Source organism: Poecilia reticulata, linkage group LG4 (genome assembly GCF_000633615.1).
Source record: "Poecilia reticulata strain Guanapo linkage group LG4, Guppy_female_1.0+MT, whole genome shotgun sequence".
NCBI classification, from domain to species: Eukaryota; Metazoa; Chordata; class Actinopteri; order Cyprinodontiformes; family Poeciliidae; genus Poecilia; species Poecilia reticulata.
Window position 1 is genome coordinate 25,575,498 of NC_024334.1, and position 6,670 is coordinate 25,582,167.

Below are 6,670 nucleotides of genomic sequence, written 5' to 3' on the forward strand. Positions count from 1 at the left end.
ATCAGGCTGGTTTGGATATCTTTTCTTCCTGAACGTATTAAATATTTTGTTTGTTTGTGCATTCGGCTTATATTTATAACTATGTCACCTTGTAAAGCATGGAGAAAAACTTGAAAACATTTTAGTTGTTACTGTCTTACTGACTTTGATGCAGAGCTTGGCACCGATAAAACGATTGGACCTGGAATCGCAGCTCGGCTCTCGTTTCCTCCTTCGACATAATACTAGTCTTACCTACTTAATATACAAAATAAAACACAATTACCAGTTTTATTACGTTCTTATCTCTCATATTTGATACAGAAAAACAACAAAATAATTGCACTACTGCAACGTATTCAGGATGTGTCTGACGAGTGGACTTCAAGTCTGGCAGCATGAAGTTGGCAAAAAGATGTGCAAGAACAACATGTCTGTATTTTTATGTCAGTTTCTGCTTTTTGCTCCTGGTCTCAGATGTCAGATTCCTCGAAAACAAAAACAAAAATCCTGTTTGCTAACAAGCATAGTAGTGAAACAGGAGCTATAAAAACAATTGTTGACATTTGAGTTCAGTGAAGAGCAATGTCAATGTATCGTAGCCTAATAAAATGCTTGTCTTCTGAGTTCAGCTAGCCTTAATTAATTACTCTGGAAATGTTTTATTAAAAAAAAAAAAAAAGAGACAATTTTGTTTTAAAACCAATTGATCCCAAGTGGGAATAATTCAAGAAATCTTCAGAAATAAACTGATTTTATTTTCAGCACAAACCCATTCTGCCAAAAAGTCACTTTTTAGTAATCAGGCAATCAAACAAGTTGCTTAAAGGCAGAATGCAAAAGGGATCAATATATATTTTTGAAAAGTGTGCATCCTGGCACAACTGCAGCAAAACTAACAGCGTATGAGAAAAATAACGAAAAATAGTCAGATGTGGCGGTAATGGGATGATCTGAAAATGCTTTATTTTTGATGTAATTTTTGCCCTAACTGATTGAACCATGGACTCAGCAGAAAATCCTTCAGTAGAATATCTGATCTTCAGGTTAATAACCTCAGGCTGTACTTGGATAATGCAGAAGAGTAATGATCCAGAGCACACCAGCTAATGGTTCATTAAAGACTAAATTAAGTACTTGGAGTGGCCTAATCAAAGGCCTTTCCAGACCGTCAATCCTGAAGAAGGTTGACTAAAATACTTCCACAAAGAAGAATTGGTCAAATTTTCCCACAATGATGTAAAAGGCCTACTAACGGCAAATGCAGCATGATGGTAGTTGTTGCGTCTCAGACTGTGGTTCTTTGTCACTTAGCACCAGTTTGGCTTAGACAGATTTTTTCCTTCAACAGACAAGCTCATCTTTTGAAATGTTGTATTTATTCCAGATATTTATTTATCTGATATCAAATATGTTCTGATCATCTGAAACAAGAACAAATCCACAAGAGGACAAGAACTTTATTTAATGGCTCTCTAGGTTAAGTTTTGTTTTTTCTTCCCAAAATCACATTCTTACAGGCAAAACTCAGAGATAGTAAAGGACTTTACACTTCTAAAAACAAACTTATTAAAAAGCAAAGTTCTTAGGTTCTAAGTTTTTCCTTAAATTGTTGTTTGCAGCTTTTCTTTTTTGGGGGGTATTTCCCTGATCGGTACCTTAGATGGTGAACCGATATTTTAATGAAGAGCAGATTACTGAATAAAGCAGCTCATTAATATTTATTACTCACAAAAATATAGCAATAATCAGTCGAAGGCACAATAACAAAGGGATTTGAAATGTCTCAAAACGTGATATAGATATGAGGCATATATCAGAAACAACCACAAGGGGGCAGAGAAGTCTCAGTTTAAACTAAATTCTTTGCATCTTCTTCTTACCTCCTTTATTCTCCTGTTAGTGTTACTGTTTGATCCGCTTCACGCAACATATCGAGCCTGGAGCCGCGCAACCCTTCACGCAATTTGATTTCAGGTTATTTAATTCACTTTGCTTGTGTGCAAAAAGTCAAATAAAAGTTGCATTTCAGAGCACGTGTGTGGAAGATTATCTGCTTAACTCCACAGTGCTGAACTAATATACTTGAAGGGGATAAACACGGCGTTTCTCATGCAAACCAAGTGTCAATGCGCACTTATTAGTCAAGGCGTTACACACATGGCTGGATGCAACAAGTAAATGGTAGCTGCTGCTGAGGGGGGTTACGCCTGTGGGGCAGCGGGGTCACTGAGGGCTGGAGTCCTGCTGCTGTTAAGTCATGCTAATTCTAGATTCTCAGTCCACAGGCTTTTTAAGGCTCCCCTTTTATGATGGGAGGGAAAAAGTGTCTTTTAATTTTGTTCAAAGCCCAACTACAGCTCTTCGCAAAAGTACACCCCCGCAAACCTTTTCCGATTTGGTCATGTTACAACCTTAGCTTACAACGTATTTTACTGCGATTTTATGTGTCAGACCAACGTAAAGTAGTGCGGAGTTGTAAAATGGAAGGAAAATGACACAGGACGTTTATTGCTGTTTCTTCTTCTTCTTTTTTTTTTTTTTTCTCCAATAAAAATCTAAATGTCAACTGCAACAACAGCTGCAAGTCTTAGAGGTCAGTTCCTGCAACCTTCACATATCTGGCGACTGAAAAATGTAAATTTCCCCATCAATTTTTTTGCTTAAGCTCCGTCAGTCAGATCGAATGGAAAGCGTCTGTGAGTAACCTTCTCTTGCGACAGATTCTCCATCAGACTTGCGTCTAGACTTCGACTGGGCCATCCAAACTTGTATGTATCAATCTCACTCACTGCCACTGTAGCTCTGATTGCGTGTTTATGGTCATTGTTCTGTGAGAGCTTCAAGCTCCGCCCAGCTCTCAAAGTTTTTATGAAACCATAGTCTAACAGGTTTTCTACCAGCCATGCCCTGTATTTAAATCAGCTTAACGACTTCCCTGTGTGTGCTAAATGACGTTTCCACACAACATGATGCAGCCACCACCATGCTTCACCCTTCAGGGTGGTGTGTGTTAGGTGTGTGAACCGTGCTAGTTTCGTTACGCATATCGTGTCTTTCATGAAATCCACACTGCAAAAAGTCCCCTTTCAAAAACAAGAAAAAAAAGTACAAAAATAGGGTATAATTTTCTTAAAATAAGAAAAATTATCTGCCAACAGAACAAGAAAATTTATCTTGTCAAGATTTTCTAAAACAAGAAAAAATATCTTACCAAGATAAACCTACAATATCTTAAAATTAGTGTATTTTTACTTAAAACAAGCCAATTTTACTTATACGAGTAAGATATATTATCTTATTTTAAGAAAAATTATCTCAAGTAAAGAAAATGTTACTTGACACTGAATTTCTTAAAATAGCGTAAAATTTTCTTATTTTAAGAAAAATGTTCTATGTATTAAGAAAATAAATCTCATATATTCTATTTGTATTAGTAAAATTGGCTTGTTTTAAGTACAAATACACTAATTTTAAGATATTTGTAGGTTTATCTTGGTTAGATATTTTTTCTTGTTTTGGAAAATCTTGACAAGATAAATTTTCTTGTTCTGTTGGCAGATAATTTTTCTTATTTTAAGAAAATTATACCCTATTTTTGTACTTTTTTTCCCTTGTTTTTGAAAGGGGACTTTTTGCAGTGATATACCTAAATCTAGTTTATTTTTATTGTTGCATAGGATTAAAATATATATTTTGTCACAGCTTTACTCAAGGTTCTTATGCTAAGACAAAAATCCAAAAATTGATCCTGTGAATACTGGAACAAGAGATGTTATTGGCTTGCTGAAATGAAGACATAAGTTCAATTACTTTTAACATCTTTATTACGTTTAAGTTTCACATAAACACAATAAAACATGACTACTGGTCAGAATTTAAAGTCTGGATGGGCATCTGATTCTGAAACAATCCTGTAAAATGACAGAACAATGACGATCGGACACATCTGCTGCACTAAGAGTCAAGCAAACCAAATTGTCCAAAGCAAAAAAAAATCTTGGGATTAGATGTCAACAATAGGAGCTTCCCCCGCAATGAACTTCTTCCAATAAGCCATAGCCTTTTATATGCGGAAGTCTTGCCTCAGTTACGGACGGCGTTCTCAAGACATCTGTCAGCAGCACAGAGAGGAGTGGCCCCACACACGGATGCTGAAAGGTGTAGTAGCTGTGATGTCCTCCTTTCAGAAGATCAGGGCAGGCATGGTTCCAATGGCCAGTAGAAAGTTGGTTTCACGATCACCACAGAGCTGAAAAGTGRTCTTGTTTGAAGTTGTTGGGTCATCTGCTAATTGGAGCACAGACAGAAAAACAGTCACAAAACAAACCACGTTTTAGGGACTAATCAGTGTAATGATGAATCAGTATCATAAATTTCTTACCTCAAGAATGTGAAGGATGCCGTCACTTGCAATTCCCAAAGTTTCTTGTAGATGGTGCAATACGTGATAGGAGATGTGTCTGGCATAGGCTTCACCATGGCAACAGTTTGGTTTACTTGAAAAATAAAACAAGTCTTATTTTAGTTCATGTGCTCAATTACAATATTACATGAATTCAAGATGGCAAGAAAGTTATTTTAATTAAATCAAACTAGGACTACTTAAATTCACAAATCAAAAATAGTGTTTAAAATATCCTGGTAACAGTGTGGAATATCTAACCTAGGCTTTAGTCTCATTGCATTTAAGTTTTTAAATTACAGCACATCAAACACCCTCAGTTAGTGAAATACTAGGCGGAATTGCTCTTTAACCATTTCCCGAATCATAAGCTACGAATGAGAAGCCACCTTAGCTATGTTAAAAAACGGAAGCTACCAAGACTCGTGTCGATATTTTTAAGCCACAGCTATTGTGGTTAATAACTGTTCAAAGCTCATATTCACAAGAGCGGCTCTTTAACCACGGATGAAAATTGGCATATCACGACATGCTAACTAGCTTCAGTTAGCTTATCTTAGAAAGACAGACAACTTTAAACTTACCTCTGAGTACAGCAGCTGTAGGGTCTATACACGTAAAAAAGTCCTCCATCTTCATTCATGTCCAACCGAGATTAGAGAATTTGCCAAAAGAAAATCTTATAAAAGTACAGTAGATAAAAGCTTAGTTAGGCTGTTACAACTGAATTAACGGTTAATCAGGGCAGTTAAAAGATCTCTGGCGTTGCCGTTAGTGATGTGCGGATTGATACTGAAATATCGATTCTTCCGATACCAGAACTTAATTCTTTAAAATCTATTGTCAGATCCAAGGATCAATACTTTCAACACTTTAGTAATTTGAGATAATGTAGATTAACAAGAGCAAGTTAGAAAGTAACTAAATTATTGAGATCTTGCCGAAATGAAACGTTGTTAATGGGAACTACTTTTTCTTCCGCCTGGTGAGTATGTAATGTGTAAGGACGTAATGCCCAAGCGCAGCGTGCTGCTGACGCTCACTCACTCAGAAATGAACATGTTGACAGATTATTAAAAAAGTGACATGGAGCCATTTCAGCTGTCATTTTATAGTAGTTTTAATAATTAAACAAGGATGTGTTTAGTAGGGTTATTACTTTACTAATTTTCTTTTTTTTAGTTTGCAACTCCATTTTCATATGTTTTGTATATTTCTGCTGAATTAAAATAGCTTATAGTAAACGAGATTGTTCTCAATGTACTTCTGAGTTTAAAATGAGTGCATCAGAGTACATTGTGTTCTTTTTATGAAGCCAAGATATGGATTACATTTATTTTTTATTTAATTAAGAAACAAATTAATTGTCTTTTGCACAAAGTATGGGATCTGTATTGCCAATACCACCTTAAATTTTACTCGGTATTGGATCGGAAAGAAAATCTGTTGTATCGAACATTAATACTATCTCACTGACATTTTGGGCGCTTTCCCATGTGGATTGTATGATGTCATAAAAGGGGTTACAAACATGATGAATAAAATATTGTTCAAACTAATATTAGTAACTTATAAAGTAAGAATTTGAAATATAAACCAAAAGTTAAAATATTTATCATGACATTGAGCTAATCAATATTGTTGATTCTAATCTCATTGTGTGGAATACCTGCCATTTCAAATCACACATCAATAGAAATTTCATGACATGTCAGTAAGAGGTTGCATCAAGAAGATCAAATTAAGAAGGTCCTTAGCAGATGGAAACATGCCAAGAATTATCTTGATATATAAACTGATATTGTTTCTGAAATTGTTGTGTTAAATGTCAATCGTTTAAATATTAAATTATAATTTACTGTACACTCTGCCAATTTATACAAGAATATAAGTTCATGGGTTTTTTTTAATTTTTCATTGACAATAACACAAAGGATTCCATTTGGACATAGTCTGTTTTAATTATCTGAATACATTTAATTAAGTATGTGATTTCGCTTTCTGTGCTTGAAATAAGAAATTTTTACTTATATAAAATAAGTTCTAGACTTGAAGTTTGATTGGTAAATATTGATATTCTAGATTCTAGCACATATTTACTCATAATAAGTAATATTTTCTTAACATTAAGCTTTTATATCTTACTGAGATAATTAAGTACAAAAACACTTAAAATAAGAAAAATATTCTTACATAAATCCCTCTTGGTGAGAAAAATTATCTTGACAGAAAGAAAACAAGAAAAATCTCCTTAATTTAAGATATTTAATCTTACTAAGATTTCAG

At 34.6% G+C, this 6,670-nt stretch overlaps 1 long non-coding RNA gene across 1 annotated transcript; it reads right to left on the bottom strand.

Annotated features, from left to right (window-relative positions):
* Positions 1-3,788: 3,788 nt before the first annotated feature.
* LOC103463554 (uncharacterized) lies at positions 3,789-6,408 on the bottom strand. The gene is made up of 3 exons (XR_533529.1): positions 4,969-6,408; positions 4,364-4,478; positions 3,789-4,269 (listed from the first exon to the last, which is right to left on the bottom strand). It is a non-coding gene; the product is annotated as an uncharacterized LOC103463554 (long non-coding RNA).
* Positions 6,409-6,670: the final 262 nt, after the last annotated feature.